The sequence below is a fragment of the Propithecus coquereli genome, unplaced genomic scaffold (assembly GCF_000956105.1).
Source record: "Propithecus coquereli isolate 6110/MARCELLA unplaced genomic scaffold, Pcoq_1.0 Scaffold507, whole genome shotgun sequence".
Lineage (NCBI taxonomy): Eukaryota > Metazoa > Chordata > Mammalia > Primates > Indriidae > Propithecus > Propithecus coquereli.
In genome coordinates, this window is record NW_012150919.1 from 31,624 (window position 1) to 57,124 (window position 25,501).

At 46.0% G+C, this 25,501-nt stretch overlaps 1 pseudogene; it reads right to left on the minus strand.

Moving 5' to 3' along the window:
• Positions 1-16,337, minus strand: part of LOC105820103 — a 29,429-nt pseudogene extending 13,092 nt beyond the window's left edge.
• Positions 16,338-25,501: the final 9,164 nt, after the last annotated feature.

Sequence of the window (25,501 nt, forward strand, 5' to 3'; positions counted from 1 at the left end):
CAACCAATAACATATATGTATCTTCAGGAAAAAACTCTCCCTGGAAGGGTGGGCACAATGGCTCATGCCGGTAATCCCAGCACTTTGGGATGGATGGATAGATAGATAGATAAATAAATAAATAATAGATAGGGAAAAACCCAAGCCTGCTGTCACTCTGTTTAGCCTATTAAAATCCATCTACAAGATGGATTAGAACGACCAGGAGCATTCATAGTTTTATCCGCTCTGCAAGATGACCTTAAAGGAACAACCTTGAGCCCCATACCAGCCTTAAGCCCTTGAAAAAACTGGTATCCTTTGCAAACTGTGAAGATGACCAGAATACACAATTCTGGAAAGGTGGTTTTCACAAGCCCTCTATAGTAGCATCACTGTGAACTGTTAAATCCACTGACATCCAAGGCCCTCTTCACAAATGTAGATTTCTAAGATGATATTCAACTTCACTAAGGCAGCTCCACAAAGACTGAGATACAAGTGTGTTTACAATCTGCAGATCTTTAAGGTTATCCCCTTCATTCATTCACTGCCTAATAAACACATTAACCAACTGCCTACGCTCTATAGTGAGCACCCCAAGGGTCAGCAGCTTAGAGAGTCAACCAAAAGTTAGTTTTGAAGTCTAGAAAGGGAATTAAAATCTGATGTTATAAACCACCATAAAACAAGCTATAATGTGCTGTAAACATATACTGTCCTCTGAGTGACCTAAGGTGGCTCAGAAGAGAGAACATGCCTGGAAATGGGGGTAAAGAGGAAGGTCTTGAAGAACACAAGAGATTAGAGAGGCATTAACCAAAGTGGTAGGGCATTACGTACAGAAGTGAGAAGAGTGGAAAGGCAGCCTCATCCGCCAGGTTAAGGTGTCAGCACTGTCTTCTATGTAAGAGGTTGCCAAACTTTAATAAGCCCTTTAAATACACAAAATTAATCTAATTTTTATTTATTATAACAGAAGTACTATACATAAGGATTTCCAGATCCTGGCCACATCTAAAGGCAAGTAAATGACAACTGTAATTAAATCTTAGGAGACCACCAGTAACTACAAGACAAGAGCAGGAGGATCAGCGGTAAAAGTGCCACAGTAGTCTAGGGCTATAGTCCCCAATCCCCAGGCCATGGCCCAGTACCAGTACATGGCCTGTTAGGAAATGGGCCATGCATCACCACCTGAGCTCCGTACCACACCCCCGCACAATGACACCCCACCCCTGGGTCTGTGGAAAAACCGTCTTCCATGAAACCAGTCCCTGTTGCCAAAAAGGTTGGAGACCACTGGTCTGGGGGTGCAGATGCAGCCTTGGGAGGCCTTCTGGAAGAAACTTATTTCTCGGGAAGGGAAGGAAATCTTACCTTTTCAAGGAGCCTGAAAAAAATCTAGTTTAGGAATATGTCTGGCCACCCTGGCCCACTCCTAACCCAGTTAAGAACATATACCACAACCTCCAAACTCAAGGAAAATGGTATCTGACATGCTCCCCTCCCCTTCTCTCAGGTATACCAAGTCAGATCTAGTTTGAGATGACTCGGTGTAATTAAAGTAACTGAGGTGCTCAATTTATAACCCAACTGCTTGATCGTATCAGTAAGCACCAATGTTTGCCTTGAATAACCAATTTGGAAGGAAAAAAAATCAAAGCCAGCATGCTCAGATGCGGAACAGATCTGCCACTCTCCTTGTATGTACAATATGGATAGAAATACTAGTATCTCACAGGGCTTTTGCGAATTAACATACATAAAGTACGTAGCACAGTGCCTGGCATATAATTCTGTGCTGAACCAATGAATGCTACCAGTGGCAGTATCAGTACACCATGGGGTCGGAGGCCACCACAGGGATCCTTAAGGAAAAGGATGTATTTGCTCATTAAATGAGACAAATGAACTAAAAATCTAGAGCAACTATTCCTTTGAAGACCCCAAGCCCCTCTGTGCCTGGAACCCTGTAACTCTTCCTCCTAATCATTTGACTTAAAAAGCTTAATTAAAAGACTAGAGATATGATACAAACAGAACTACCTAAAATCTGAATCTACTACAAGTCAAGCATCCTTCATCTGAAATGCTTGGGACCAAGAAGTGTTTTGGACTTTTTTTTAAGATTCTGTAATATATATGAGCTATCTTGGGGATGGGACCAAAATCTAAACACAAAATTCATTTATGTTTCACATACACCTTATACACATAGCCTGAAGGTAATTTCATACAATATTTTTGATAATTTTGTGCATGAAACAAAGTTTTGGCTGCATTTTAAGTGCAACCCACTAAGTCAGGTGTGGACTTTCTACTTAATGATATCGTATCGGTGCTCATAAAGTTTCAGATTTTGGAGCATTTCAGATTAGAAATGCTCAAACTGTATAACATGTATTGATCCTTTTAAACTCTTCGGTTAAATGAATTAATAGTTTCTCATTTTCAAAATGGAAACCTATTATCCCACCTCCATACTAATAGACCTATTTATTTGTATAGTCTGTCTTAACTTTGATCAGTGTATAGGTCTGACTTCAGACCAATGTTTTGCTATGAGGAAATTCTATTGCCTGACAGCTTCTGCAGTTACTTTGGCATATTTTGCCATAGAGTGAGAACATCTGCAGTTTTTGACCTTAGTTGGTTTTTCACTGTAGCCAGCAAAGTAGGCTTTAAGATAGATCAGAGACTTAAAGAGTACAAACTTTAATATTACTGAAAATCAGGAGTCAACAGGAAGAATCACTTGGCAATGCTAGAAAAGAAAAACAATAACTCTTTTAAAGTTTAATGCTGATGATACAGTAGAAAAATGGCCTCAGATAAAACTAGTTCTACATACCTATTATTAGAAAGAATAGCTGATGAGGAACCTCTACTAATACAAGTTATTTTAGATCAGGTCTCAATTTTCTCCTCTTGAATAGATAAAAGAAATGACACTCCCATCATGAAACAGTGGTTTCCTATAGCCACTGATCCTCCTGGGACACGAAAAGGGAGGGAGGAGAAAGTCTAGAAAAAAAGCATTCCCCTTTTCCACAAGGGAAGAATCCTCCTCCACAAAACTTTACATCACTGTTTCAAGAAGCGGAACGACCACAGGCTTTGGAGTACAAACACCAGGTCTACCACTTAAGTACTGCTCTGAGCCTTGGTTCCCTGAGGTATAACAAACGGGGTACCACCTTCTTTGCAGACTCTGTAGCAATCATTAAGTACATAAAGCACATGAATATGCTCAATCAACAACTTACCAGTGGCATATGTTTAATTCCACATAGGTGATTAAACTTTGTTGTTTAGAAATATGTTTTCAACTTACCCTAACCAAGTTCACCAAGAAGCTTATTCGTTCATTTTAGCATATAACTGTGTTTCGTTTTTTGCATCTGTTTTAAAACTATCACAACTTTTTCTTTAAAAACATGAACTCCACACCATGTGGATATGTTTGCTGGTTAAAGAATAAGATCCCCAAATTTTATTCCTATTTGTATGGTAGAACAAATCTACAATTGTCTAATTTGGAAATCCTGGCGTTGTCTTCAGACACCATACTCCTCAGGTTCAACATGGTGATGGACAGCCATTCCCTTCAGGCTAAAATCCTGATTTGGGGATATTCACCTGTGATAAATAAATGCCAACTCTACCATCTCTGGGTTGATTTTTATTCAGTTTGCCTTTAATCAATACCACAATACCCAATACCACAATACCAACACTGAAGATCCCTTTAAGACTATCACTATAAATCATCTACTATGGATTCATCACAAGCCAGTTGAGAGATGATGGAAGATTTGTCTGAAGGGCACACAGTTTACTCCTCCAGACTGAGTTTTAAAACTAGGGTCCATGGATTGGAATCTAGTGAGCCCCCTGCAAAAATATGTTCACATTAAAATTTTTTCTGAGAATAAGACTTTTTTTTTCATTTAATCAGGTATTTAAGTGCATTGGGCTTAAACATTTAGACTTTTGGGGGGACGGGGAGTGAGACAGAGTCTTGCTCTGTCACCTGGCTAGGGTACAGTAGCATCACCATAGCTCACTGCAACCTCAAACTCACTCCTGGGCTCAAGTGATCCTCCTGCCTGGGACTACAGGTGCATGCCACCACACCAGCTAATTTTTCTTTCTTTCTTTCTTTCTTTTTTTTGTAGAGACAGGGTCTTGCTCTTGCTGAGGCTGGTCTCAAACTCTTGGGCTCAAGGAATCCTCCCACGTGGGCCTCCCAGGGGAGTGTTAGGATTATAGGCACAAGCCACCGCACCTTAGACTTTTTTTTAATTAAACCAGAGCACAGAATTATAATTAGATGCCCCAAAGAACTGGTTCTGCCGAGTTATACTTTGGTAATTTGCCATTAGTTTTATACTAAGTAATAATGAAGGTAAACAAAATCTTCAACCTCATGAGGCTGAGGCAGGAGGATCACCTGAGGCCAGGAGTTTTTTGTTTTTTTTTTTTTTTTTTTTTTTGAGACAGAGTCTCACTCTTTTGCCCGGGATAGAGTGCCGTGGCGTCAGCCTAGCTCACAGCAACCTCAGACTCCTGGGCTCAAGCGATCTTCCTGCCTCAGCCTCCTGAGTAGCTGGGACTACAGGCATGTGCCACCATGCCCGGTTAATTTTTTCTATATAGTTTTTAGTTGTCCGATTAATTTCTTTCCATTTTTAGTACAGACAGGGTCTCACTCTTGCTCAGGCTGGTCTCGAACTCCTGAGCTCAAACAATCCGCCAGCCTCGGCCTCCCAGAGTGCTAGGATTACAGGCGTGAGCCACCGCGCCCGGCCGAGGCCAGGAGTTTTGAGACTAGCCTGGGCAACACAGCAAGACCCCATCTCTACAAAACTTTAAAAGGTTAGCTGGGTGTGGTGGCACGCACCTATAGTCCTAGCTACTGCAGAGGCTGAGGAAGGAGAATCACTTGAGTCTGGGAGCTCAAGACTGCAGTGAGCTATGACTGTACCACTACACTCCTGCCTGGGTGACAGAGGCCCTGTCTCAAAAAAAAAAGACTAAACTAAGAAAAAATTTATTAGGTTGGTCCATATGAAATGTTTTTCAACCAACAAAATGGCAATTTCACATAGTTCAATCGGATATTATTTCATAAATACTGAAAACCTGCTAGGTTAGATGTTGAGATTACAGAGATAAACAAAACATAATCCTTGCCCTCAAGACAATTAGTTAAGTGGGAGAAAGAAAACTTAGCTAAGTAGAGATCAGGAAAGCACAAAATGCCACAGGAGAAGAGAGGAATAAATCAAGGTGTCTAGAATGGTTTCACAATTCAGACTTTTTAAGCTAGAAAATAAAAAGCAGAATTTCAATAAGCAGGCATGAGAAAGAGTACAACAGGCAGAGAACAAGCAATGAGAGGCTTCAGAATACAGTAAATTCAAGGAAGGGAAGTGGTCCAACATGGCTGAACAGGGAGGTTTCACCAAGCCTAAAGGAGAGATAAAGCTGCAAAGGCATTTCAAGATTTAGGGTTTTAAGTTGGGACAAGAAAATTCACATGAACAAAAAAACAAAGGCTCCACAGTTGTCTCAGAGCTGTTTCCTGACCTGGGCTCCATCTCCTCTCCAGACACAGTTTCTCAAGCTGCCCTGATGCAGAAGGAAGAGGGAGTTTAGAGTCTAGGATTCCAATTTGAGGCCCAGTGCTCCATTAACTGGTTGCCTTTGACCAGGATTTTCAATTTCTCTAAACATGTCTTTCTCTCTGTCATGTGTAAATGACAGAGTCAAATTCTCATGAGGAACAAAAGCAACTAAAAGGCTCTGGACAATTGGTCATACAAGTCCTATTCTTGCCCTCCCCAATTTGACATAGCTTCTATTACCATTCTTTTTCTCCAGGTATTGAAAACTGATTATTGAAAAGTCTGTCTTTTCTCACACCCTCAAGATCTCTTGGTCAGTTATCCCTGTCACATCTCTCACCTCTATTTGTAACCATGATCAGCTCTCTCCCATGTTTAGACCTTTCCTTAACCTTACGCTCCCCTTCAGTAGCCAGCCTGTCTTTCCTCAGCTTCCCCACCAGGCTTCTGTACAGAATGACAGTCCTGTCCCTACTGCCTCACCCTCACTGCTCTCTTTAATCCTTGAAGGCAGGCATCAGATGCTTCTTCCCATCCCACACATGCAGTTCTGAAAGACTTTTTAACCAAGCTCACTGTGCCCTAGCGAGTCCTAGGGACATTTCTTAAGTCTTTTAAGATGTTTTCATTCCTCCTTGGATGTTCCTATTAGAGCTTTGAAAAGCACAATCTTGATCACCTACTCCATCAGGCAGTGCTTCTAAAGCATTGTGGTATCAGGACTCTTTTAATGCTCTTAAAATTATTGAGGACCTTAATAATACTATTGAGAGCTTTCATACAGGTGGATCATATCAACATTTACCCATCAGAAATTAAAACTAAAAACTAAATTTATTTACTAATCACTTAAAAACAAACCCATTACATATTAACACAAACAACAATTCTCCAAAAAAAAATTTAAGAGGTTCTCACTCCGTCACCCAGGCTGAAGTGCAGTGGTGCAATCATAGTTCACTTCAACCTCTAATTCCTGGGCTCAAGTGATCCTCCTGCATCAGCCTCCTGAACAGCTAGGACTACAGGTGAGTGCCACCATGCCTGGCTAATTTTTTTAGTATTTTGTACAGATGGGGTCTCACTATGTTGCTCAGGCTGGTCTCAAACTCCTGGCCTCAAGCCATCCTCCCTCCTTGGCCTCCCAAAGTGCTGGGCGTATAGGCTCAAACCACTATACCTGGCCCCAAAACACAAAAAAATTAAGAAGTGGCATTCTTTGACATTTTTGCAAATCTCTTTAACATCTAGTTTAATAAAAGATAGCTGGATTTTCCTGTCTGCATCTAATCTGTTTCCTTTCTGTCTGTAGTTAATCTGTTGCCATGTGTTGTTTTGGTTGAAGAAGAAAATCGAGTCTGAAAGTATATGAAGTCTATGAAGAAAATGTAGTTGGAAAAAGGAGGAAAATTTAAATAAAAACCTTTTCAAAAATTGTGGCTATTCTTCTAATACTACACCAACACTCTCAACAAGTGATAACTTCTTAAAGATTTAGTTGCAACTCAGACTCCAAAACCAAATGGACATACTCCTGATATGCTGTTATATTAAAACACACAAATCTATCTCCACTTTTGATGGACCTTTTACCCATGTCTGATTTTATAAAATGAGTTAGTCATCTGACAAATACTGGTTCACTGAGTTATACGAATATTGCAATTGTGGACACACTAGTTAATAGCACCACCAATCTCATCAGGAGTCTGAGTACTGGGAAAGGTATCAAGCTCATATGGTAGCAGATAAAGGTATTCCAAAATTCTTTCTTCTTCAGAGCTCAAATTGTATCATTAGCAACAAATATTATCAGTTATTTGTTACGAAACGACTGGTTTGCTTTGTTCATTTTCAAGAAAATGTCTATCAAATACCCAAAGTTGAATAACCTGTTTGTCAGCTGTTCTATTAAAAAAAAAAAAAAAGATGTTTCACAGAAAAATAAAGAGAGGCTTATTCTTCTTGAAACTCATATACCTTTCCTTGAGGCAGTCACTGCACTTGGATATGAAGCAAAAGTACTTTACACTGACATTTCATTTGTCACACAATATTAAAGGCATATACTCAAGGGCTGAGATTTAATGAAATTAATTTTTACTGCTTCGTCAAGGACATTCGTAAGTGAAACTGACTTTTTCTGGGAACGTGCAGCATGAAGAATACGATGACTGCTACAACAGTTTCATGTCATTGCCCTGATTCCTGCTACGGTGCCAGGGGTTTTATCCACCCCTGCTGCTTTTGCACCATCAATGCAAATGTCAACATGGTGGTGGTGAGGGGAATCAACTGATGTCATCTTAGAATTATGAAAATAGTTTGACCGTGAATCTCTTAAAGAACTGTGGGGACCACAAGGGGTCCAAAGACCTAGCTTTGAGAACTGCTGCCACAAAATAAAGGCCAAGCTCCTATGGACAGCATATAAGGCCCTTCACAGTCTAGCATAGCCTAGTGGCCAAATTAGACCTCTACTACTTTAACTGAGGGATAACACAGTAAAGGGCACTAATTGTAAGTGTGTAACTTGATCAATATTCACTTATTTGTATATACTTGAGCAACCAGCACACACATCAAGATACAGAACATTCCCGCACCCTATAATGTTCTCCGGTGCCCTTACAGTTCACTATTCAGACTCCTGGTGTTGCCAATTACTTTTACCTACTTTTGAACCTCTTATATAAATGGAATAATGTAGGTATGTTTTTGAGTCTGGCATTTTTTCACTTAGAGATTTCTACATGTATGTAGTGTAGTAGTTTATTATTGTGTAGTACATTATAGATGTGGATATATCACAATGTATTTATTCATATTCCTGCTTACCAGTATACAGAAGAGTTAAAATAGCAGGTCTGACTGCTGTCTTTTGGCTGCAATCTGGGAACTTGGATTGTGAGTTCCCACCATTCCCATCAGTGGAAAATATGAGTTACTATACCTAAACTGAACAAACAGTACGGTTTATGCCGAGTACCTGCTCTCCTCCTGGAGTCTGGAGTTTTGGTACATTCCAGGCAGAGGCTGCCTATTTAACCAGCCCTCAAATACAAACAAAACACACTCTGGGTGCCAAGGTTCTAACAAGCTTTTCTAGCTGGCAACATTTTATGTGTGTTGTCAGTTGTGGGGGAATTAAATGGTGTGTAACTTCCCCTGGGAGAGGACCCGTGGAAGCTTTTACTGAACTTTGCCCCAAACGCCTTTTCCCTTTGATGGTTTTTCTCTAAATCCTGTAGTTGTAATCTCGGCCATGAGTACAACTATCTGCTAACTCCTGTGTATCCTCCCAGCGAATCATCTAACTTGGGTACCATCTTAAGGACTGCTGACAGAATGGACATTTGGTTTTTTCTTCAGATTTTGAGTATTATGAATAAAATTGCTGTGAATATTCTTGTGTATGCTTTAGTCATATGTACTCATTTCTCTTGCTATTAGGAACATAAGTATCATTGCTAGATCACAAGACAGTACCCCTTTTACACTTAAAATCCTAATCATATTGTACCTTCCAGTTACCTCAAAACAGTCCACTGTTTCATACCTCATCTTTGTACACATTCCTTTTGCCTAGAATAACCTCCACATCCCCTATAATACCTGTTTTGGCAAAGCCTTTTAATTTTTTTTTTTTTTTTTTTGGTGACAGAGTCTCACTGTTGCCCAGGCTAGAGTGCCGTGGCATCAGCCTAGCTCACAGCAACCTCAAACTCCTGGGCTCAAGCGATCCTCCTGCCTCAGCCTCCCGAGTAGCTGGGACTACAGGCATACACCATGACGCCGAGCTAACGTTTCTATTTTTTGTAGAGATGGAGTCTCGTACTTGCTCAGGCTGGTCTCAAACTCCTGAGCTCAAGTGATCCTCCTTCCTTGACCTCCCAGAGTGCTAGGATTACAGGCATGAGTCACTGCACCTCACCCCTTTTAATCTTTCATCTGCCTACTATCTCTGCATATATTTATTGATGGGCTTACAATACAGTATATAACTTATTTATGTGCTTGTGTTCCCATTAGACTATTAACTGTTTGGAAGCTGGGACTCTATTTACCCTCTTGTTTCTTATTTACCCAGAGTGGCCCCTGGAACATGACAAGAAAGCAAAAAAATAAATAAAGTTGTCATCTTTGGATTTCCAAGCATCAGACTATATTATTCATGGGTTCTTTGTTTTTTGTTATGTGGAATTGTCCTTGATCCAAACTTAAAACCCCAAATCCTGAAATGGCTGCTCATGGCTGAGAGCTTTGACACTGGGAAGAGATAGAATTGGTGAGTGAATATTTATCTTTATCTTATGGGGGGGATGCAGAGGGGAATAGGAAGGATCCAGGAAAAGGCTCCCTCATCCAGAGTTCACCATCCAGGGTAGGAGATACAATAATCCACTAAGATCCAAGGACTGAGGGTCAGGGGCATATGTCTGGGGAGCAATGACAACACTAGTGAGGCAGAGTTCCACACGGTGGAGGATGTGAGTAGGCAAGAACAATTAAGGACAGTGGAAAAAGTGAATTGAAAATATTCATCCTAGGGAGACCTGATCTAGTGACCTAGCAATGGGAATGGAGAAGGAATGAAAGGATACAGTGGCCAAAGGAGACACAAACTTGGGATCACATCAAAGCTTTATAGTTAAAGAAACTGGGAAAAGGTTTCCAAAGGAAAGCTCCAAGTAGGTACTTACTGAGCATTCTTCTGTATTGGGGCCTCTAATGGTAAAACAAACAAACAACTCACTCACCCATAGTTCTTACCCCCAAGAGGACAGTACAATCTAGTTGGAAAAAATTAAACTGGGTGGAAGGGATAGAACTGGATTAGCCCCAGGGGATGAGGAAAGGAAAGAAAACTGATTCTATTTTTAGACCTGCTGGGTTTAACATGCCTGTCAGATATATGCATACAGAAACATAGGTCTTCAGAACCACCAAGGCTAAAGAGCTCAACCTAAAACTTGGACATGTAGAGAACTGGTACTTCTATAGGAATAACATGGGCCCCCTGAATAAAGAGACAGGAATGATCCAACAGACTGAACTGTAAAAAAATGTGCATTCAGGGGGGAAAAGAAGCCCGTAAGTGCCAAGACAAGAAAAGACTGGTCAGATAGGAAAAGAGAAATAAGAAGCCATAGTCTTATGAACCAAGTGGAAATTTTAAGTAAAATAAGATAATCAGAGACCAACATAGCAGAGGTTGAGGCATATGAATTCTAGAAATAGCACTAGTCTAGGAATGAGAAAACCTGGATTCCAGTTCTGGCTCTATCATTCATTTACTGTAAAATCAGAATAATCACTTTTCATTCTAAGATTAAGTCTCCTTGTCCATGAAAAAAGGGAGTCAGATTATAACCTGGGTTTAGTATTAACTCCAAGTTATCCCTGGGAGACAGGTCTCTAACACCTTTTGAGCTTCAAAACAATTCCAAGATTACAGTTTTAAAAGAAGGTCTCAGGAGAAAGGGCAGACTCAGGAGACAGACGGATGGTGTCAGAGCGGGAACCCAGGAGCACAAAGCCAGAAAGCACAGGTGTTAAGTAGTGAGAGATTAAGTGTTCTGTCAAAACACAAAAAAACCCTAACCCACCCTTCAAGGCAACTGCTCTCCTTCCAGCAGAGGACAGCTACTCCCCACACCTTTTATCAAAGGGGACTGCAGGCAGTGGCACTGTATCAGTCAGGATGGTACTTATAGTAGCACATTACTTTGGCCAGGAAGAAAGAAGCCAGTAATAATATTAAATTACTCCCAGAATGAACAGCTACTTGCAACTGTGACCCAGTTTTAGCATATAAATCAACCTTTAGACCAGCCCTCTGGGGGATTCTCCAATTACCTCAAGGGAAGTCATCACAAAACACCTTAAAAAAAAAAAATTAAAACAAAGAGTGTTAACTCACTGCCATCTAAAAGGACTGGTCCACCACAGAGGAATTATAACAATAAAAAAAAAACACAAAAGTAGAATTCAAACGTTATCCATGCCTAAATGTTCTCCTCAACTATTGAAAGCAAATCTTAACCCCATGTAGTCAGGAATCCCTCCCGCACCCATGTTATTCAAAAACACATTATAAACTAAGGCAGCAAAATAATCCCTAACAGGAGTCTTTTTAAAACTCAACACCAAAACTCACCGGAATTACAACTACAATGTGAATTTAAGACTTTGAAATTTGGATACTCACTTTTTACAGCAAGTCAGTAATTTTCCTATGAAAAATATAAAATATTACACACAGCATGTACCTTTTAGCTCAATCTTTTCAGCCAGTTTACTATAATTGAGAAATACCCTGTTTGGGGGTCCTATCTTCACCACAAAAACTTGCAGCATTTGGAATCTGTGCTCCCAAGCAGATTTAACTCTAAAAAGACTGCAACAATGGCAGGAAAAAACACAGGGCATTTCCAGAGCTACGATGTGGGGGGCAAAAGAGGGAGAGTTTGTAGCTTATGAAACACTGAAAGGGAGCAATCAGTGCTTCTTGGTTTTAGTTCAAACAACAGAAACAAAATTCTTTACGTAACTTCTTTGACCCCAACCTCTAGGTCCAATCCCCTTCTTATCCCTACGTTCCAAGGGCTTTCTGGCAAATTCTCTCCAGAATCACTACAGTCTATACACTGCCTAGGAAATACAGATTTGCAGAACTGGATGAGATTAGCACAGCTTTTCCATAGCAGAGAAAATAATTTGCTATTTGAGTCCATGAATCTTTTGTCCTCAGAGTTAGTAGTGGAAGCAGCAAGAGTTTAAACATTAATATCCCAGTTTGGTATACACTCCTGTCCCAAACTTTAAGCCAGAAATACAAACCCACTAATTAATTCACCCCTTAAACAAACATAATTTTAAGATTTGCTCATTTAGTTAAGGGACCTAAATGAATGAGAAAGCTTGCACAGACAAAACCTAGCATATAAATGCAAAAATACCAGCAGAGAGCTATTTAGTCACCTCTATCCTTCCCCATCCCGCCCCCTGCCAAATCTGGGAACTGAACTCACAGCTGAGCATTTGGTTGCTAAAAAGCTGCTAGGAACCGGTAACATTTTAAAGTTTCCATCTCTCCAAAAACTTTCCAGGATCCAGATAAGCAAGCTATCAAGCTTATACTGGAGTTTCATTCACACAGGAAAACAAAAAACAAAAGCCTTCACAAAACCTCTGAATAATGCTCTTTACTGCTTTAAATCCTTGGGAGTAAGACAAGAAAAAGTACATACTGCTTCACATCTGCTAGTGTGACTGTATGTAATGCTAGGATTCTAAGTTTTACCCAGAATTGAAATCCCACCCCCTCATTCCTGGGCCAGGGCCATTTTATTATGCCCTAGGAGTTCATCCCAGATGATTTTACTACATACTGCTAAAAAGCTTTTATTAATTCTTCCTGGAAATCTCAGAGATAGGACTGTGAGAATTTTGTAAGATCCATTTTACTTGTATAGGACTTGAATAATTATAAAATTTCAAAATTGACTTGCCTGAGAAGGAAAAAGTTATGGAAATTGTAACTGTTCTGAAAAAGGAGTCTTTTGTGCAGAGGGTTGGGAGGGTTATTCCCATAGTGGGAGGAGCCTGCTTTCTCCAGACCTCTGGCTGTCTCAGGATCAACTAACTGCTCCGACACCCATCACGGAATGGTAGACACAGCACATTCCTCCTGATATCAGCACTGCTATATTAACCTTCAGAAGACCCACGCTGACTTCTACAGCAGAGATTCCCATCAACGTAGTTAAGGTTCCTTGCCTGTAAATATGATTAGACCACTACTCTTTTTCTACAATGTATACCACCAATGACCCCTTGATCCTCTGACATACCAGAATACACATAATGTAAAAGGATGAGCTATAGCACCAGAAAGGCCTAGGTTCACACTCAATTCCATCACTTAATAGCCTTGTGACTTGATTTCTGAGACTGTTTCCTCATGTGTAAAATAGGGTGGAAATCCAACAGGGATGTTTTAAGACAGATCCTAACCTAGGCCTCACCTCAAATCCAACATTAGACATGATACATTTGGTCCACGCAAGGTTTAAAGTTTATCTGCCACATTTAAAAGCCAGGGAATTCATCAAAATAGAGATTGCCAGACTAGAGAAAAAGTCAAAGATCGAGCAACTCTGGGCCCACATTTTTGCTTGGCAATCATCAGCCGGTGGCTGCTCCCTTTAGAAAAGCATATACTCTGTAGTTCAGCAAGCACTATTTTCCTTCCTTTTCCTTTACTCACTTATGCTACCTCGGTCCCCTGTAGCGTTTGGGTTTGCAACCCATTTTAAGGATTAACAACAACATTAACAGCTTGTGGCCAATGAAAATGCTTATTAAGGCAGCTATTATCATTAGTTTACTCCTTAACAAGTTTGGTGCTGAGCCTAGAGTCTTACTACTTTACCACCCTCCTCCCTTTTCTGTCTCATGGGCGCTGGTTTGTGTACCACAGTGACAGAAAAGCCCACGGAACTATTCCTGTATCAAATGCCTATGGCCTAAGTCAGACTGCAAGTATTTCCAAGATCATTCTCCACATGCATCAGCTCTCTAACCTCTTATTTGCTGCATAGGCTGGCACAGCCTCCCTCCCACACATGGGAGCCTAGGCGGGGAGCTGTTTATAAGACAACAGTTTGGAGAGGAGAAGACAAGTATTTTTACACGACAAAGACTGACTGACGTCCAGGGTAGTCAACTTCCACAATCTATTTCTATAAACTAGGCATCCACTGTCAGACTACCCAAGTTTAAATCAATGTGACCAAAAACACCCAACTCTCATCATCGTGCGCTGGGATGATAGTACATAATAAAAGACTGGTGGTGAACCTGAAGGCTACTGTCCTTACGGGCTCTTGACAGCCTAGAGCCCCACTGAGCTCCAGAAGCAGAACTTCCACTCTTTTTCTACCTATGAGAAAAACAAACCAGGAAAACAATCCCCAGCGTGTTTAAATTCGTTTTTTAATCTTTTAACCCAGGCTGTGTCCCCAGATTCAAGAAAAACCTGAACTAAGGGTACAAACTATCCTCAAGAGACACCTTTCCAGCTAGCACAAAAGAGGCAGGTGGCACATCTGCGTCTTCCAGATAACCAAATCGGACCCACTTGCCCCTTGTCCCACCGAAATGAGAAATGACGCACACCAGTCGTTTACTCAGGTGCCAAGAGCGAGCGGGGGAGGGAGAGCGGTAGCCAGGGAGACCAAAGCAAGCAGTTGCCAGAGAAACGCAGCGTTATCAATCAGAGCCCAGCCCAAAGACGGCGGGCGGACGGAAACGGCCTCCCCCCGGCCCGGCGGCAGGGCAGCAGTCACCCGCAGCTTCTCAGAGCTGACTTGGCGTCTTCCGCACTTCCGACTTTTCCCACATCGGCAATCCCGTCTGAGAGCACCGTGCACAGAGGCAAGGCCCGCACGGAGCTAAGCGCCGCAGAACACCGAAGCACGCGCACGCGAACGTACCAGAGGTTCGCTAAGTAGTTCTCGCTCCCTGGGCGCGCGGCCACTTACAGACACTTCGGCTTTGCAGGGCCTCTAGGAACAGAGCCACAAAGCCACGGTCGACTTGACCTCCGAGAAACCCACTAGGGGGAAAAGCCCGGGAAATGCTGCCAAGTGGGACCACCGAAGGGGAGGACCCTTTTCTGAGTCCCCACCCTCCCCGGAGACTCCAAGCAGACACAGCCTTCCTAACCACCTGGCTCGTCAGGCAAACCGACCAGTCCGCTCCAGCCACTGCGCCGCCAAACCCGAGGCCGAAGCTGAAGGCCGCACCGACCTCGCACCGGAGCTGGGCACCTGGCCTTGTCCCAGACTGAAGAGGATGACTGGAACGCTGAGGCCACATGCACACCTCTCGAGACGCCACAAAGGCCCACAGGAGCACGGTCTGGGGCCACTCCCGCCGCGCCACCTCCGAGGCCTGCCTGTGTCCCCGCCCCCGCCCATGTCCCCAGGACCCACCTCAAAGCCCCCAGACCCGCGAGGCTCCCGGCCTTGAAGCCTTGCCAGCCACCCTCGCGCACCCTACCTGGCCAACCCGCCCCGGGGACGCCAGCGCCAGCACCACTCCAAGGTGTGAAGCCACGTGATCTCCTGAGCTGGGGAAGCCCGTGGTAGCACGAGGGGATCGATCCCTCCGCCTTAAAGGGGCCGCGCCCGCTGCCGTCGTGCGCTCTCCGCGTCGGCGCGGGGTCTACGCCATCAGCAGCCGGGCTCTGCCCCGCCCCCGCCACCCGCGGGGCGCGAACGAGACTCGCGGGGGGCGTGAGGTAACAGTGCAGGTGGCTTCGGAACTCACGTGCGAAGGCCGTGAGAGAAGGCAGTGCTGGGGCGCCGGGGTTCCTTTCCGTCCGGCTGGCTCCCGTCTGGACATACGCTCGAGGCCACCAGGAGTCCCCGTGCCGCGTGGCGGCCCCACCGGCCTCCCCCTCAGGGTTGCGGCTCCTTTAAGCCCAAAGGCCCTGAGTCACGGGGAGGCTCCCTGCCCCCCTCGCCATGCACCCCTCCACGCGGCCCCACGCCCGCGGGCACGTGACCCACGCCCCGCCCGGGACTCGCGCGCACGGGGCGGGGGAGGGGACCGCAGGGCGGCCGAGGCTGCGCGCGGACCGTTAGCTGCGCCTGGACGCGGCCCCGCCCAGCTCCGCCCAGGCCGGCGGGCGGCTCTTACCAGCGGGAACGCCATGGGCCCGGCGTGCCCCTGCAGCGCTGAGGGACCGGGCGGCGGGCCGGCGCGGCCAGGACGCGCACACGCGTGGGCGCTATTTTTGCAGCGAGCCGCACGCAGCGCCGCACCCCGGGCGGCTTATAAAGCTCCGCGGAGCCGCCCGCCGGCCGGATGCGAAGCACCTGTGTCGCCCCGCCCGGGCCCTCGCCCCCGCCCTGCCCCTCCCCCCCGCAGGCCGGGCCGCGGGCGCCGCCGCCCACCGGGAGCCGGAGCCGCGCGCGGGGCCCCAGATGGGGGCGGGCTCTGCAGCCGCAAGCAGCAGCCGCTGCTGGCCAAGGCCCCCCGGGGAGCCAAAGGCCGAGCCTGAGCACGCCACTCACCTAGTGGCCCTGGCCAAGTCACTCTGCCGCCGGCCTCAGTTTCCCCCTTAGGAAAGAAAGCGCGAGTCACAAGCGCTCGCGACGCGGCGGCGATGTCCTGTGCCAGACCCTGTGTCCGCGCTGCTTCTCGCCCAGTCACCTCTCCAGGGTGGGCGCGAGCCCGGCGCCCCTGCGCTCACACCTCAGCGCCGGCTGCAGGTGGCGTACTCACTGTAGACCGGCTGCTCAGTGTGCAGGAGAGGGGGGCCGCGGGCGTCAGAGGATTCCAGAAAGTTCCAAAGATATCAGGGGTCCTCTTTGGAGGACCCCTCCCCCTGGGGAAACTGCTTCTGACGCTTCTGCCAGACCGAGATAGGAAATTTCACAGAGAGGGGACAAGGGACAGGCCGGGACATGGGCGAGAGAGACCACCGTGGGCCGGGCTGTTGTCGGGAGAGGCTCTCGGGGCAGCTGGAACAGCAGCGGACCGGAAGCCCCGGCAAGCGCGGAGGCGGAGATGGCATTCCAGGCGGGGACACCCAGCGAAGGCGGAGAGGGAGGACGGAGCAGAGCGCCTCGATCTGGGGACAGAGGATGATGTGTGCGGATACCGCAGGAGGGAAGCCTGGGCCCAGTTTGTAAAGGACCTTTATTCTGCGGACAGCGGAAAACTTACTAAAGAATGGTAAAAGGAGCTGGTAGTTGTCAGGTCTCTTTTTAGGTGTTGCTGGAGACTTAATAGAGATTGGACAGAAAAAGGGCAGAAACAAGGGCCTGGAGTGGGGAGGAAAGGGACGAGAGTTTATACGGCATTACTGAGTGTTTTACACGTGTTACCTTATCATCATGACACTATTTATTAAGCACTTGCTATGCTCAAGCCTTCCCGGCAGGCTGGTGAGGCTGGCCTGCATCTCCTGGCTAAGGAGAGGGGCAGGTAACGAGGTTTCTGCCTGAGGTGAGGGAAAAAGAGGAAGTCGATGGGGTAGCCTAGTGTTTCAGAAGGATTAATGGGGGGAAGGTGGTGAGGGCGAGGACAAATGCCGGTGCAGAAGTCTCCGAGGGGGCTGAGGGACAGTGAGTGTTGGCCAATCCCCATCCACCCATAGGTCCACGTACAGGAGCTTCCTTGGATTGTTGAAGTCATGGGCCCAGAGGGTGAAGACTGCAGGGGCAAGGCAGGAGCAGCTTTGCTGGGACCTTCCTGCAGAGCCCTCCCCATCCCCCCACCAGCAGCCCACTCGCAAGCCTCGCCCTGGCCCACAAGCAGCGTAGGACAGCTGCTCCCAAGTGGTGGATCTTGCTTGTCCTTGCAGGGGGTGCCACGCCCAAATGCCTACAGCACGGGAGCCAAGTGAGGCTGATTAAGAATACTGGAGACCCAAGGCGCAACTAAAAGGCTGTTAGCTGACCAGCACCATGCAGGAGTGAAGTTCCAGTCCAGCCAGATCTTTCAAGAAAAGCTGGAAATAGTTTTAAAAAATAGTGAAACCTTTAATGTGAATTTTAAATTTGGTTACTAATTCAAATTGAAAGAGCTAAGCCCAGCATGTCCAGGGACCCCATGCAGCTCACTGGCAGTGGGTTTGTGATCCCTGACATCCTTTCTTTCTCTCTGACCCAAAATTGAGCAAGATAAGAATCTGAAACCTGGAATAGTGCCCAAGGAAACATGTCTAGCAGCATTTTCGTATTTCAAAATTTCCAACCAGAAGAATACTAAGGCATCTTTCGGGTGACTTAAACAGAAATTTCTGCTGCTTAAAATCCCTCTTCCTAAACTTCCTGTTGCAGGTCATAATAATAGCTCATCTTTACTGAGGTACCTACTTTGTGCTTGGCACAGCTCTAAGTGCCTTGCCTGTGTTAACTCATTTTGCAGTTGAGGAAACTGAAGCTCAGCGAAGTCAAGTAACTTGCCCAAGGATTCCCAGCTAGGAGTGGCAGAGTAAGGACTCAACCCAGAGTTCTTCTGGCTTCAGAGCTTGAAGTCTTAACCAGATGAGAACAAAACTTCCAGCACCCTTATGTGTGCACTTCCCTGTGAATGACCCCAGAGCTCACTGCAGACGGTGAGGGAAGAGGCGACTGAGTCCAAATAAGGAGTGGGCTCAGGTGTGGGTGAGTCCTTGCTCCCTGCCCACACTTGCAGCTCGTGCAGGAAGAACAGTCCCTCTGGCTAGGTGTCCACAGTCCACAGGGCAGGGTGTGGAGAGCGGTAGAGGTAGAGATACTAAATGACTCAGTCAAGTCCCCACGGCTGGTCACTGGCAGAAGTAGCGGGGGCAAACAGGCAGCATTATCCATTCTCCAGACAACAGTCTTTGAGCCCAGCTATGCCAGGGACTGTCTCTGCAGTCAAGCCCCAGATTTACAAGACAGATTTTAAGTGTAACTATGCTTGGCTGGATTTAGTTTTAAATACATGTACTGGGGGACAGGAGGGACCCTGTAGTCTTTTATATTATGCTCAGGTGGTCAGTGCTTCCACCACAGGCTGAGAGAAGAGAGGAGATTCCTGGGAGAAAAGAATTTCCTGGTTGCAAAAGAGCAGAAAGGGGATTCACTTTGGAACTCAAGACCACAAGGTAAAGTGGACACACAGTCTCTGCTCAAGTTTTGCCAAGCTCTGTACAGAAAAGACCGTGTTGTTTTTTTCATGTCCTTTTAAGTAGGATAAAAGAGAGTGGATCAGCCCCGCCTTTCATCATACCCACATGTAAATTTAAAGTGGGTTAAAGATATAAATGTGAAAAGCTTTACTTGAAATATTTTTAGAAGAAAATATAGAAATATAGGAGAATATTTTTATTACTCAGCCTGTGGATGAATTTTGTAAATTAGAAACAAGCACAAGATAGAAGATGATAAATTCAACCTCATGAGAATCAAAACCTTTGGTTTATCAAAAGATACTATTTAAAACTTGAAAGCTGGGCACAGTGACACATACCTGTAGTCCCAGCTACTCAGGAGGCTGAGGTAGGAGGATCACTTGAGCCCAGGAGTTTAAATCAAGCCTGGGCAGCATAGTGAGACTCCCATTCCTGAAAAAATAAATAAAAAATAAAAACTTGAAAAGACAAGCCATGAAGTAGAAGAAGATATTTGCAATTTAACTTCTACTATCAATGAGGGGAAAAAAACCCAACTCCATAGAAAAATAGGCAAAAGATGGGAATAGTCAATTGACATGAGTGAAAATCCAAATGGCTAATAAATATATAAATAGATGCCCACCCTTACCAGTAACCAGGGAAATGCTAGTGACACCACAATCGAATGCCATTTCACACTCCCCAAATGGACGAAATGTGAAAGTCTTGCTGTCCCAAGAGCAGTGTCGCTGCTGGTGAGGGTGTAAACTGGTTCAGCCACTTTGGTTTGTGCTTTTGTTTTGTACATGGGGGGATGACACACAGTGCATAAAGTGGACAAATCTTAAGTGTACAGCTCAATGATTTTTTTATCGACATACATACCCAGGTAACCACCACCCACATCAAGACATAGACTCTCTCCAGAACCCCCGTAGAGTTCCATCATGTCCCTTACCACTCCCTCCTCAAGGTAACCATTATTCTTACTGCTTTCATCACAGATCCATTTTGCCTGTCCTAGAACTTAATATGAGTTTTGGCTTCTTTCATTCAGCATGTCTGTAAGATCCATCCATGTGTTGCACGTAGCAGTAGTTCATTGTTTCGTATTGCTAGGTAGTATCCCATTGCATGGATATACCATAATGTACTTCTCCAGTCTCCTGTTGATTGGAATTTCAATTGTTTCCACTTTGGGGACTATTATGAAAAAAGCTGCTACAAACATTCTTGATATGAAGTACAGCCACTCTGGCAAGCAGTTTGGCATCCTGTAGTTAAGCTGAAGAAGTATATACTCTATGGCCCAGAAATTCCATTCCTAGGAAAATATGTTAAGGGGCATGAGTAAAATGCCTGTAGCTGTTTTGTACGTAGTTGGAAAAACAAAACAAAACCAAATAATCTTAAATGCCCACAAACAGGAGAGAGTGGATCAATAAATTGTGGCATAGTCATACAATGGAATACTATGTATAAGTAAAAGTAAATGAACTAAAAGCTAGTCATGTCACCATGACTCGGAAACAATACAGTGAAAAAGGCAAGATGTAGGAGAATACGTACTCTAAGATGCCATTTATATAAAATTTTAAAACATGCAGTACACTGCTATCAAAAAGTACAATACTGTGTATCATTCAGGAACATATCTGTGTATAGTAAAAGTACAAAAATACGTGGCATTGACAAACAAAATTCAGAATGGTGATTTATTTCTGGTGGGAAAGGAAGAGCTCATGAAATGAGGGTGAACTGGTAAGTGCTTTCATTCTTAAGTTGAATGATCAGTACACAGGTATTATATTCTTTAAACTTGAAATACATCATAATTGCTTAAAGAGCCAGAGGAGGGTGTAATCAAGGGCAGTGATGTGCTGGTAGATGTTTTGCATTTGGCTGGGGGAGGGAAGGGATTTGTAGTACTCGCCACTTTGCATGGCATAAATACTCCCACCAGGGTGATTTCAAACTATCAGTGTGACATCATGCGGCTCACAAAATTCCTGGAAGGGTTAACAGCTCTCCTGAGCCAGTCCGAGCGGCTCAGGCATCACTCAGACACCGAGCGTGCAAGCAGAGTGCTCTGAAGGCCAGAGCTGGCGACCCAGGCACCCTCTGAGGACTTTTCCAACACTCTAAGAAATGAAGTGAACGCTGGATTGTATTCATTTTTTTATTGCTGTTCAGTTACCCCCAAAACTAAGCAGCTTAAAACAGTAAGAATTTATTATCTTGCACATTCTCTCAGAGTCAGGAATCTGAGAATGGCTTAGCTGGACGGTTCTTGCTCAGGATCTCTCAGAGGCTGCAGCCATCTGGAGCTTTTCCTGGGGCTGGAGGATCTGCTTCCCAACTCACCAACGTGGGTGCTTGCAAAAGCCTCATTTTGTTCTCACCTCTCCATTGGGCTGCTCAAGACAGGGCAGCTGGCCTTCTCCAGAGCAAATATGAGGCACGGGGCCCCAACAGAGGTGGAGGTACAAAGACTTTTATAACCTAATCTCAGAAATGACATACTATCACTTATATCCTATTATCTACACACACACATCCATGATAAAAATGTGGGGGGGTGGGGATGACTCAAGGGTGCAAACCCTGGGAAGCAGGAATCACTGGGCGCTGACTTGGAGGCTGAAGCTGAGTGCTCACTGGTGGATGCCCAGAGACGCTGTCCCCTTTGTTTTGCTGGGGAAATTGAGACGTTCAGAGATTTACTTGAGAAGATGCAGCTCTTCTTGTCAGGAGGGTCCGGAGTCCAGGGTCTCAGTCTTGCCTTGGTCCCCATGAGAAGCACCAACCCTACCTCTCCCTGACTTCCTTCTGGAGGTGCAGATGCTGGGGTCCCAGCATATCAAGAACTAGATCAAGGTCACCTTGCCCAAGCTCTCAAGAATTCCTTCTTCCCTAGGCTGTTCCGTTACACTCTCCCCCAGCCGAAAATAAGAAGACAGCCCTGATTATCTCCACATCCCCCAGCCCTGCTGTGGGGCTATTGGTAACACATCGCTAGCAGCCCCAGAGAGAAGCACATGCCACTGTGTTGGCATTGTCAGACACAAGTCCATGCTGGCTTTGTGTGACCCCACTGCCATTCGGAGTCTGGTGTTGAACAACAGTTCGACAGGGCTCAGTATTTCAGGGCTGTGTAATCTCTGAGCAAAATAAAACACTGCCTAAGCTGGAGGGAGGCAAGAGGAAGGTGTGCTGTCATGCTGCTTCGTGATCTGATGTTGTTTACATGGGTTACAGTCTACGAAAACTTAAGTTGTACGCTTGTGATTTGTACAAATTTTAATGGGAACATTATACTTAGAAATTTATAAATTATGTAAATGTATAAATTCATAAATTTATTTTTTTAAACTAACCCAGAACTTAGCAAATAAATTCATAAATATAAATATTAAAACTTAAAAAGTTTTTTAAATGGTCCCAAAAACGGGCATAATGTATTCAGGGCCTGGAAAGACGGGAAGCATTCTTCCTGAGCTGTTGCCAATCTCTGTCCTCCAGGGACGGCACGGAAGCGAGGCCTCAGGGACACCACAGCGTCTTCTGCAGTGACGGGGTGGTGACGGGCAATAGTGAGGGCTCCCAGTGGTCGGGATCAGCGGTGTGTCCCTTCTAATAGGGCAGTGGGATGAGGGATGGGGGGAGAGACAATGGGGTCAAACCAGACCCATTAGGAAGATCCAAGAAGGTACACCCAGCTTCTTCTCCTTGAGTGTACCCTCCTTTCAACTCTCGTTCTCCATATCCCATCCTGGGCTTCACAGTCCCAGGCACCAGCTCACCATCCTTCTCTTGACTGCAGGAGACAAAACTGACCACGTAGTGACAGAACAAAGACCCAGGGCCAGGCCCTCTGGTGGGCCCTCAGGATTTTGTTTTCCCTTTCCTTTTCCAGCCAGGACAGGGAAAATCCAGCCGCTGAGCTATATATTCAACATCCATCTCTTTGATCTGGAGGCAGGGAGGTGGCCCTCAAGATGCCCAGCAGAATGTGCTGAACTGGCACAGGGGTTTGCCATGGGGGCTGGATGGATGGGGGTTCAAGCATGGGCACAGCTAATGCCCCAACTCCAGGGTCCTTGTAGGGGTTTCCTCAGCATCTCTAGATGGATCCATTCCCCAGGGCCACCAGCCCATCCAACCATTGCAACCAGCCAGGGGCAGTAGCCTGGCCAGAAGCTGAAGTCATGTCTCTTACCTACTAACCAGGGCACTGCTTTAAAGCCACCCTGGACTGAATTCCAGTTCCCAGCCGAGCTCATTGTCCTCTGACTTGCCGAGGCCTGTGGTCAGGTTCAGACCACACTCAGACCTCCTGGGTCCCCACTGATGCCCTATCCCAGCCTTGCGAGGCACTTCCTGCCTCTGTGCCAGTCCCTCTGCTTCTGTTCAGTTTCAACCCCCTTCCACAACCCTTCCTGTGCACCAGCAGGTTCCTAAGCATGCTTCCCAGTCTGCCCTGTGGTCCTAGGCCAGCTCCTGGGCTGCCCCATCAATGCTGCTCAAGGGAGGCATTTCCCTGCCAGCTGAGATCCAGGCAGCCTGTGACCAGGCCCCAAAGGCCCTGGAGACATGGCGTCACCACAGTGGCAAAGACCTGGGCCAGTAACAATGTATAGGATATCATATGGGAAACAATACTGTGGGAGGAAGTGGAGATACCTCAGCCTGTGCGTGTCTGCCTTGCTTTCACCTGTGTGTGCTAGGCAGGCCCCGTCTCATCCCTGGAGACTCGCTCAGGGACGCTGCCGTGGCAGGGCCGTGGCGGGTATGGCTGTGGACCTAGAGTCTCGGAAGAGATGGGCTGGGCTGGGCTGAGAACGGGGGCAGGCGCCAGGGGTGGAGAACCTGCTGCCTTAAGGCCACATGTGGCCTTCTAGGTTCTAAGTGTGGCATTTGACTGAATCCAAATTTTACAGAACAAATCTTTTCATTAAAAGGTGTGCAGCAGAGAAAGATGAAGCTTTTCTTGCCACCCCTGCCTGGCTGGGAGATTGCCACCTCAGCACTGCAGCCCTCCCACCTGGGCTCCTCCTCCTGCCCAGCGCAGTCATACCCCGCCCCCCTCCATCTTGCTCTCCTGCTTCCTGCCTCTCCCCTGCCGCAAGCACCGAACCCGTTTCCTTACGAAGAGCTGTTATTGCTAATCCCAAAGCCTGGGACACGTGCCAGCAACGTCAACACAGAGCTGCGCCAAAGTCTCCGGCTCTCCGCGCTCTCACTCCAGGCCTGAGATCCCGGTGCCCTTTCCAACAGGTTCTGGGAACCTCGGCTGTGACCCACATGAGGAATGTTAAGGGACCTGCCTTATGACACTTCTGGTTCCTACCTACGGAATCCACGTGGGGGGCTTTGGTGCAGAATAAAGACGGGTCAAGAATTCTCTGATGGTCACTGTTCAGGTGTCTTAGGAAGTGGCCCCACCCTCTTTCTCAGTGCTGTGGGCAGGGCTGATCCAGAGGCAAAAGTGAGGATGCGTCCACTATTCGAGTGGATGCTGACTAGCGGATCAGTTCCATCTCAGAACCTGCAGTGACAAAACAGTGATTCCAGGGAGACTTTGGGGACCAGCTCTCAGGGAAGCAGCAGCTCCAGCTGCTCTCTGGTGCCACGGTGCCTGGCAAATCCCCAGAGCCAGAGGCAGGGCTGTCCCCTGCCACTGCCTTTGTTCTCCCTCCTTAAGAGGAGGGCCACACCTGCTTCACTGTCCTACCCATGAACAGACTTGCCCAGGGGTGCAGAAGTGGCAGGGTTGTGGGGACGTAAGGCCAAGGAACTAAAGTCCTGGTCACGGAGGATCGGAGGCTCAGGCACCACATCTCAAACTATCGCTGGGCTGTGCTCCTTGCAACCCGGCCAATCAAGATGTTCTGTGGGAAAAGCATTCCAACATCAAAACCAAGTTTGGGGAACTGCAAGCTCTAGCCCCTTGAGAGGGAGAGATGGTCACAATGCACGTTAGCATAGTAAATGCTCTGAGCAGGCCTGCGGGAAATGAACTTATTTCACTTAAATTCAAAATTCCTAAATTTATTTGATCTTGGACTTTTTTTTTTTTCCTGGCAGAACACATGCTAAGGGAATGCCTTTTATACCTTTTGGAACTGGTGACCACTCAGCCTCTTTCTTACCAGGACAGGTGTCAGGGAGGGCCCTGACCCTCACTGCACGCACCAGGTTCATCCCAGGCGTGGAGACTCATCCT